Genomic DNA, 10590 nt, shown 5'->3' with positions numbered 1-10590 from the left:
TTCTTTCTGGGCCCGAGATAACTCATTCAGAATGATTTTGTCTAATTACTTCCATTTGCCTGTAAATTTCTTGATTTTATTTGTTTATTTTTAATGGCCGAGTAACATTCCATTGTGTAAATGTATCATATTTTCTTTTTCATTTCTTCTGTTCAAGGACATCTAGTTTCCCCCCTCAATTTCTGGTTATTATGAATATAGCAACAATGGACATGGCTCAACAAGTGTCTCTATGATAAGACAAAGTATCTTTTGGCTATATGTCCAAGTGTGGTATAGTTGGATCTTGAGGTAAATTGATTATTACCTTGTTGCAAATATTTTCTATGCCTTTGACCTGTGTGTCTTCTCTTTCCTCTAGTCCTATCATTATTAATTTGACTTTTTCATAGTGTCTCAGATTTTCTGAATGTCTTATGCCAGGATTTTTTCATATTGAACATTTTCTTTGCCCAAGGTATCCAGTTCTTTTATTGTGTCTTGGGTATCTGAGATTCTCTTTTTGATCTCTTGTATTTTGTTGGCGAGGCTTTTCTCTGAGGTTCCTGTTTGAATTTTCTAAATTTTTAATTTCCATATTTCCCTCATTTTGTTTTTTCTTTATTGATTCTATTTCTACTTTTAGGTTTTGAGCTATTTACTTCACTTTCTTCCATAGTTTGTGATTTTATAGATTTAAGGGATTTATTTTTCCTTTAAAGTCTACTACCATATTCATAAAGATGATTTTCTAGTCTTTTTTTTTTTTTTTTTTTTTTTTTGCTTCAGCTACATTGAAATATTCAGGGCCTGTTGTAGCAGGGTTGCTGAGCTCTAGCAACAGATTGTCCTGAGGCGTATGTCCACAGAAATACATATTGTCCTTTATTGATTTTTTTTTTTTAATATGCCGGCCTCTAGGTATTTGGGTTGGAAAAACTGTAATTCTAGGAGGTGATATGTAAGCACATTGCCTTTGTTGGGTGGGTATTTTTTTTTACTTGGTTTCTGTTGCCCTTTATTGTTTTTAAGAGAGTGTAGTGGCAGTGTATTGTCTAGTAGGAAGTCTTCTGGGATCCTAATAGGCATGGCTACTGAGAGTTACACATAAAATGTGATCCTATATTTTAGGGAGGTGAAGGAGGAACAGAGATGAATAAGGAAGGAGGACCCGAGGAGTCCACAGGAAAGAGGAGAACAGAGCATTTCACCAGCATCTGCTTATTCCAGTGGGAATGTGGGGAGAGTGAGTACAGCAGGTGGTCTACTAGAGATGGGGGGAGAGACTGTGGGACTGGACTGGGAGGAAAGGAGGGAGAGGTGAAGATCTGCAGGTACCCTTTCTGCTTCCGTGGTGGAGTGGTCTGCTGGTTCCTAGGTTGTGCCTGTTACTGGTGCTGGAATAAAACAATGAGCTGAGCAGGGAAGTATTTATCTGATACGCTAGAGATTCGGGGATGGGGGATGTCTGGGGAAGGGAGGCTTCAGAAGGTGTTCTGCTACAAGGCTGGGAATTGGTTTTGGAGAAGCAGAAAGAAAGAAGGAGTGGTGAAGATCTGCATTTAGCTTACTTCTTCCTTGACTGGGGTGCACTGCTTTTCTTCTGCCTTTTTTTCTCCCCACAACCTTTCCCACTGAGGCCAGACTGATTAGGGTAATGAGATCTATAGGCAGACACCGGATTCAGAGTCAGCCCCTACTCCAGTCATTGGGGGACCTGCATGAAGACCAAGCTGCACATCTGCTACATATGCACATAGCTCACAGTAGAGCCCATCGTCACTCTTTGGTTGGTGATTCAGTCTCTGGGACCCCCAAGGGTCCAGGTTAGTTGACTCTGTTGGTCTTCCTATGGAGTCACCATCTTCTTTGGGTCTCTTAGTTGTTCCCCCAACTCTTCCACAAGATTCTCCAAACTCCATCTAATGTTTGACTGTGGGTCTCTGCTTGTGTTTCCATTTGGCTGCTCTGTATGCTTAAAGAGAAGATCCTAGTATAATTGTTCTGTGAGAGGCTACACCCAGCCCCTGCTTTCTTTTGTATCAGAATCAAGTATCAGGCCTTAAGTTGAAAAGGCAACAAAATCCCAGTATGAAGAAGATCACAAAATGCCCCACTGGAGGAGCTACTGGCAACTGCTCAGTGCTGAAAGGGGAAAGTTAATTTTTTTTTTTTTAAGGCTGTTTTATTGGGTAAGATAATCACACTTCAGTGGATGGATGGCTCCAGACCCAGGAGTATGGGTGGTTATAAGAAAAAAGAAAGAGAAGGAGAAGGAAAAAGAAAAGAGAAGGAAGAGGAGGAGGGAGGAGGAGGCAAAATGAAGGAAACATAAAGCTGGAAGGGGTGGGAGAGGGATGGAGTCAGAATAGAACTAAGGGCCAACAACTGACAAGTGAGACCTGATGAAAGTGAAAAGACAGCAAAGACAACAATTGATTGAAATAGTGTTTGCCCTGTGTCTTAGCTACTGTTAAGAGACACTATAGCAGAGACATCCAGATAAAAATGTATATGCATTATATATATATATATATATATATATATATATATATATATATATATATATGTGTGTGTGTGTGTGTGTGTGTGTGTGTGTGTGTGTGTGTGTATCAAAAAAAATGGAGCATCATGATCACTGATTAGCAAAGCTAAATGTAAGAACATATCAATCCCTCAATCAACATCCAGAAAATATCAAACAAAACCAAAACGTGTTTTAGATCAATCAGCAAAAATTTAACCACAAAACTTGAATTGAAATACTCAGGGCCTTCTGAACCATATTCAAAACCATATTGCTCTCAATGTGCACTTCACACTTATCTTCCTGTATCCATGTCCTCTTCCAAACCCATTTAATTTGCTGGTAAACTGCAGTTGTGGGAGTGGAGTTACACTTGTAACTGTCAGTCTGGGACTACTGTTACCACATGCCATTTGAGTCTGAGTTGTATGTCTTTCTTCTAACATAATACCTCCATTCTTCTAAGGCAGCAGGGCAATTGAGTTTTCCATAATCTATGAGATCACAGAGGTGAAATGAGGCCCTTGAACACTGTATTCATTCTCTCTCTCTCTCTCTCTCTCTCTCTCTCTCTCTCTCTCTCTCTCTCTCTCTCTTTTGTTCCATGATTCATAATGAAAGACACATTTCTGACTCAGCTGAGAAGACCAATATGCCTAAGCTGCACCTTTGCTCACAGGGTAACATGACAAGTGAACTCTGGAATACAATCACAAAATGGCATCAAAAGTTTGAACCTACCACTCCTTCTTCTGTTCTAATGATGAGTGCCAGGAGTGCTGTGGCTGAGATATAAAGTGTTATTTAAACTCTTTGGAACATTGTAAATATATGCATCATTAATTTTCTTTTATTTAACATATGATTATTTTTATTGTGTTTTTGTGTTGTCAGAGGTAGACAAGCCTATAGGCTATAGGACACACTCATGCGTGGTGTGTGTGTGTGTGTGTATGTGTGTGTGTGTGTGTGTGTGTGTGTGTGTGTGTGCAGAGGACAACTTTCAGGACCTAGTTCAGTTTTTTCTTCCACTGTGGGAACTGAGAATCAAACATTGATTGTCAGGTTTGCAGCACAAGTGCTTTTACCTACTGAGCCATCTCACCACCCCACAGTCATGTTTTTATAATACTAAGAGTTTAACTGAAGTTTGGTAATTATTAATATACTCATAATGTTATGTATTAATTACAGAAATAAAAGCCATCAAAGGAGAAGGTCTCTAATGCTTTATTTGAAAACTTGACCAGAAGCAAATGTACAATATTCACATTTGATAATTTTCAATAAAAGGTACATCAATGTCAAATTATTATCTCATGCTTTTAAATATATATTATATGTTTTTACATATGTATATTTCAAATATATTACATATATAAAAATGTTATATATTTTAAATACATATATTTAATATAAAAATTTTATTTAATATATATAAATATACATACTTCATATATACATATATTTCATAATGCATTCTTTTGTGTATTTCTGCAACATTTTTCCTTTTATTTCTTGTAAAAGGCAATTCATGAGCCTATATTCTTGAGAAGTAATGCCCATGCGGTAGAAATACATCTATTTCTAAGCATTACTGGTTTTACTGAATTATCTTTCAGTGGTGTGGCATTTGCGGGATATTTAGTTCCATCTTAATTGGCCTATTGAGTCTTTCTAAAGCAGTGTAAGTACAGAATGAAGTCATTGTGTGAGGAAGGCTCTTGTGCCTCATGGAAACTCTACACTGTGGATTACAACGCATTTCCATTAAACGCTTTTCCCACTTCTCAGGTAAAACGCAGGTTGCCAGGGTATTCATTACTGTTATGGGAAAGCAGGCTAATGTACAACAATGAATCATTTACTGTGATTCCCTACTTTTTACTAACCTGAAGCTTCACAAAATATATTTTTAAGAACATTTGTTCCATAGAAATTTATTTAAATTAATACCACATCAAAACTGAAACTCAAGGCTTTCACAATTAAATACAGTTAGGAGATATTAATAGTTTTATCTCATCCTAAAAAGGACCCAGTAGAACTTTTTCCCAAATATGTGTTTGCAGCACTTCAGACTGCCAAACTCTTCCTCCCCAAGGAAATCTTTAAGAATCTTGTTCCATGTTTATATCTGATTTCCAAACTTCTCAAACGGTCACGGAGCAGGCTGTCCCTAGAATCCACAGTGGTGACTCTGGCTGTCAAAGGCTCCTGTGTTATCTCCAATTCCTGGCTCACTCTTTTCGCTTGTAATATAGTAAAAGAACAACTTCTGTGTCTTGCTTGGTTTTCCTCACAGAGCACTGCTAGTGATGTCCCAAAGGTTCCTGCAGCCTGTGACATGATATGACAGAGGAGGATGATAAGCCTGGAACTTGTAAGTGACAGATTGCAATGAAACTGTGGGAACCAGATCCTATTTCACTGACACTGATAAATAGTGCCATTAGATGAGAGAAAGAAAAATCCAGATTTATGCTTATATTTATCCTCCTAACAAGGAGCTATTTAATTACTTATATGATAAATGTGGCTAAAGGAAGACAGATTTGCATTTATACAAAAGCACTAGGTTGCTGAGTTCTTGGGACGCCCATTAGAGTATTCCCTTGGTTCTCTCTAATTAGAACACAATAGACTGTGCTCTGAGTTAGGGTGCCTTTTAAACCTTTGTACTCTTGATATCTCCACCAGATCCTTTTCTGATGGTTAATCTGAGCATTACAGAGTGCCCAGGAGCAAAGCTAGCCCATCTATTAGATTCCGGTAGCATTTTCCTCTTCTTGAACTAAGACAAATGTCAAAAACTGTTTCCAGGTAGTGCCAAATTGACAAGAAGATCAACACTGCCACATGATTCAGAACCATTAGCTGGTAAATAACAGAATGACAAGTGCTTAAAAATGACCATTCAGCTGTGGCAGTGTAATGATCTGAAAGCCAGCTTGGCAAGAGGGAGGTTATATATATATTAGTGCTTGTCACAGTGTCCTTGCTGTGAGCTGCTGTCTGGTAATGGCATACAGAGAAGCACATACCTCAGCATCTATGACTTTGTAGGTATTCTTACATGACTCGTTCTGATTTATGGAACAGTACCAACAATGACATAGACTGACCTTTAAAGCACACCTGTGCATGGGACTTACTGTCTTGGAATGCTGTCAGCATGTGAAATAGCCAGTGCCGGTCTTCCAAAAGCACAGGCTGGCAATTACCCAGCAACCCTCTCCATGATATAGAAGCTTGGTAAGTGACTTGAGAAAGCAAGTACTAAAACCAACCAGCTGAACCCTGCCCAAATGGGTGACAAAGAACTTATGCACAAAGAAATGGCTACTGTTTAAAATGACTGTGTATTGGCGATGTTACTAGGAAACAAACAAACAAACACCAAAACTCATCTAGCTGGTCTGGAGCAGGTTAACATTAGTGGAAAAAAATATTTATCCATGTCATTTTTTATATCTGTGTTTCTTGATGTCTAATGAAAAGACTGGGGTATAAGAAGAGCAGGTCAAAAAAGACTTAAGAAATACTGGGTGATAACTATGAATGAAGTTGCCTGAACAAACATTTAAGAATACACTTCAACCTAAGCAGTACAAAAATATTAACTCATATGTCTTCAAAACATACCCACTACTGTCTAAGTTCATGAGGCTGAGCATACAAAGATTCAGTTTAATCATCTTACATGTAAACCTGTAAAGTTATGTCCAATCTAGTTATTATTTTTATATTACATGGAAAAAAATCAATCTTTAGAATCAACAAGAAAGTACATGAAATTGCTGCTTATGATAAAGTTTATTGCAATAGTGGTAAAGCCCACTGGTGTATTCGGCTTCAGAGCACACATCACAACATTCAGTTAGGGATCAGGTTGCTGAGATGAGGCTGTGTAGGTCTTAGACTCCAGAGAGTTCTGTGGGTGTGGCCATGCCCAGTCTACCATTCAGGAAGCATCACACTCAGTGCACCATTCAAGTAGGATGACTACTTCAGAAGTTCAGCATTGAGATTGATGTTTAATGGCATTTTCTCAATAGGAATGTACCAGGCAGACCCTTCTACAATCCCAATGTTTTAAAAACCCCAATGATTAGCAATAGCTTAATCCATCTTCAGAAAAATAATCTGAAATGCTGAGTTTGATGTTAATATTCCCAACTTGACAAGATCTTCATTCTAGAAGGGACAAGACTCCAGCCATCTCTCTGAGGTATTATGTAGATTAAATTAATTTTAAGGTGGGTCGGGCAGTGGTGGCACATGCCTTTAATCCCAGCACTTGGGAGGCAGAGGCAGGCAGATTTCTGAGTTCGAGGCCAGCCTGGTCTACAGAGTGAGTTCCAGGACAGCCAGGGCTGCACAGAGAAACCCTGTCTTAGAAAACCTAAAAAAATAATATATATATTAATTAAGGTGGGAGGATTCATTATAAATGGGGATGCTACCATTCCACAGGCTGAAATCTCACTTCTGGACTGAATGAAAAAGGGTGGGGGGACGAGCACAGATATTCTTCTGTCTTTGCTTTATGACTGCAAGTGCAGTCTAAACAGCTGCCTTGTGCTCTTACTTCAGCAATTCCTTTACCATGATCGCTTGTATCCTGTGGACTTGTAAACTATAATAAATCTCTCCTCCCTGAAATTGATTTTGCATCCCATTGAGGCAATGCTGTACGGCAGTGTCCTCTGAAATAGAAACATTACAATGCTCCAAGAAGGGAAGCTCCTTAAGACAGAGAGTGAACAACTCAAATTGACTTCAGGAAATATCTGAAACTAACTAGATTCCCTAGGAACTTCCTTCCCGAGAGTAAATATTAAAACACACACACACACAAAAATCAAGCTGTAAAGTCAAGTCTCTAGGGATAGGTACAGGCAACTAAGCCACCTGGGAGGGACACTCTCCAGCCTGTCAATTGCTGTCACTAGTGCTGGAGTGGGCTTTATTGAAACTGTCTTTGAGACGTTGTCTTCCTGTAAGTAATGCTACAACTTACAGCTTTCCCACTTAAAAACTCAGTGGTTCACTAAATTGAACTTTGGTGGAATCGATACTTTGGTCTGTCATAGGCTCCCTATAGGGTAAGTTAACAAGTGTGTTGCACCTCTCCAGGAAAAGTCTGTCCACAACAGGGAAAATGTCAAGTATTACAGAAAATTGGTATTGTTGCTATGATAAAGTTGACCAAGTTCTTGAGACTTTGGAAATAGCTTTTGAGTTGAATATGGAAGAATTTGGAACTGGACTAAAAAGACCTTGAATACTATGCATAGAGTTTCATGGTTATTGTAGTGAAACATTAGAAGACTAGAATATCAAGAGAAACACAATGGACACTCATCTCCTGAGTTTCCCAAGGAAACAGATTTTATATGGGACTGAGCTAGTAGCTATTTATGTGATATTCTGGCAAAGAATGTGACTGCCTTCTGCCTGTTCCTTGAGCACTTAACCGAAGAAGAATTTAAAGGTAAAAGACTAATGGTTCGATAATGTCTTGGTAATTGCTTACCATTTTCATCCAAGTCTACAGTAAGAGCAAATTTGAGCAAAAGCTAAGAAGTATGAGAAGTTTGGGGGAAAGTTTTATGAACACTAGTTTAAAAGAGAGTGCAGAAGACGAAGCATCTGTCTTATTGAAGATTAAATATCACTGAAAGAAAAAAGAGAAAGCCTGGGCTCCACACTGGGCGTGAGGGTCAGGGTGGGATGGGGAAAGAAAGGTTCTTTCCCCGAGGGAAAGGCCTCACCTAAGAGCCTAAACTGAAACCAAAATCTGAAAGACTTCCTTGTTCAAAGCAGTCACTTAAGGAAGTCTTTTTCAGTGTTGGCACACAGAAGCCAATACAACAATGACCCATGAGAGCCTGGCTTTATCCAGACCTGGTCCTATAACTTCGTAGTGTCATCCACGTTATACAGATTCTACTGGCATGAACAATGTAGGATTGAAGGGGTTCTGGAGTCTGAGACCAGGCAGTGCACAGCAGGGTTAGCATGACTGTAAGCAGGCTCTTGAAGGCCATTGTATGAAGCTGTGAAGGTAAAGTTTGTAATGTAAGAAATGCCAACATTCATGGGATTTTCACTGAAGAAATGTGCAGATATGGCTTACAGCTAAATCAATAGAGAGGCTTTGCATACTGCAGGTAGCCAAGATAGAGGAGTGAGGCCACTCACATGTCTGTAGCATACATGATTCCACTATAATTCCAGGTACTAGACACAGAGCTACAGGAGTAGAAGACCAAGAAAGCTTTGTGAGAAAGCTAGAAAACTAAGAAAGTAAGGAATTTACCTTACTGAGTTTCAGTTTTGCTTTGGCCCAATCACTTTTGAGATGACCCCTGGGAAGGGACTCTGGCCAGTATGGCTCTGTCTGGTCTTGCCCTTCTCCCCTACTCCCTCTGCCTTGCTAAAAAATCATTAGTTTACATTCCTAAGGCTAGCTACTAAAGTCTATTCCCTTTTTTGGCCACTTCTTTCTCCTGAAGCTGATTACCAAGATCTGGCTATCAAAAGTTTGAAGTCCAGCAATCAAAAACCCCATTTAGTTCACCTAACTAACATAGCCAATCAAATATATTCTATCACATCCTGGTCCATTCTAACACAGCCCTCCCGTTTTTCTCTTCTTAAAAATTACACCTGCAAGGACAGTTGCTGCTGTTTTTCTGCTTCAGTCAGAAAGTAGACAATGAAAAGAAATGGCAATACATAAAATAAAGCCCTAAAGGTATGGGAAATTAATAGCACAACTACTATCAAAGCAATCAAAATGTATTTCAGAGTTCAGGAGCTTGACACAAAGAAATCTTTAAATGAGCCTTAGTCTGAGAATTTCCTGGAAATGGAAGCACAAAAGGAGTTTTACTTTGTTGTAACTATTATTATTGTCATTATTAATATTATGTGATTAGGTCTTGCTCTGCAGTCAAAACTGGCTTTGAACTCATGGCAATGCTCCTGCTTTAACATTTCTGGTGCTGAGATTAGAGCTTTGAGCAATTCTGCTTTCCTGGACAAGAATGAAAGTGGAACCATTTTTAAAGACACTATGCCGGAAGAAGTCATTGTCAAGGAAACAATTAGCGTTGCCAGTATAAATGTTTAAAGCCAGAGGAATATGTATGTAACATCCATAATTTTTGTTTAGAGAATGCGGTCTTAACCCTGTGACCTATAACAACAACTTGTCTGCAGGATATACTGGTGCAGCCATGGCAGAAATGTTAGGGAGTGACCTTTTGGTTGGATTTAAGGACCATGAAGCTTACACCAGAAACCGCTAAAGTGGCCAAGGACCTACAACTAGATAGGACATGGGCTTAGGGGAGACCCCACTACTATTACTCTGCTAATGACTCCTAATGATATATTGCTATGCCCATAGATCAGTGTCTTGCTCAACCCTTGGCAGAGATGCCTCTTGAAGTAGTGGTAATAACTCAAAGAACCACAACTGAAAAATGCGTAGAGAGTGATTTCTGTGGAGCATTCAGCCCTACATTGGATACCTTTATCACACCCCCTCTCCTCGAGGTTCAGAGATCTGTGTGGAGCCAGAGGCAGTGGGTGACTGCAAGGCAAGCGTGTCCTCCACACACAGCAGGAGTGGTGATATCCTTTAGGAAGTAACAGGGCTGTGGCAGCATCTGCACATGTTCAAGCCAGAAAAATAAAAATCATAAAGTGAGAAGGGAAGTAGATTCAAATTCCTTCCCCTAATCAAGAAACTATATGCAACTGCTAACTGATGGCAGGTGGAAAATAAGTTTTTCTCCAATGGGATGTCACTGAGCATATTAACCATACTCTGGGCCAGGCCACAGGGCTTGAACTGTAGTTGTTTTGGTCTTTTTCCTTTTGTTTGGATATTTTGTTTTGTTTGTTTTGTTGAGAAAGAGGAAGGGAGAGAGAGAGAGACAGAGAGAGAGAGAGAGAGAGAGAGAGAGAGACAGAGAGACAGAGAGACAGAGAGACAGACAGAGAGAGAGAGAGAGAGAGACAGAGAGAGAGACAGAGAGAGACAGAGACAGAGACAGAGAGAGAGACAG

At 39.4% G+C, this 10590-nt stretch overlaps 1 long non-coding RNA gene across 1 annotated transcript in view; it reads right to left on the bottom strand.

Moving 5' to 3' along the window:
• Nucleotides 1-2594: 2594 nt before the first annotated feature.
• The window catches only part of LOC110322738, a 9003-nt gene continuing 1007 nt past the window's right edge, over nt 2595-10590 (bottom strand). The window contains exons 2-3 of the long non-coding RNA XR_002380588.1: nt 7115-7215; nt 2595-3000 (exon numbers count right to left, since the gene is read on the bottom strand). This is a non-coding gene — a long non-coding RNA (uncharacterized LOC110322738). The remainder of the gene's footprint in view (nt 3001-7114; nt 7216-10590) is intronic.

Source organism: Mus pahari, chromosome 6 (assembly GCF_900095145.1).
Source record: "Mus pahari chromosome 6, PAHARI_EIJ_v1.1, whole genome shotgun sequence".
Taxonomy (NCBI): domain Eukaryota; kingdom Metazoa; phylum Chordata; class Mammalia; order Rodentia; family Muridae; genus Mus; species Mus pahari.
This window is presented reverse-complemented; position numbering and strand designations above follow the sequence as displayed.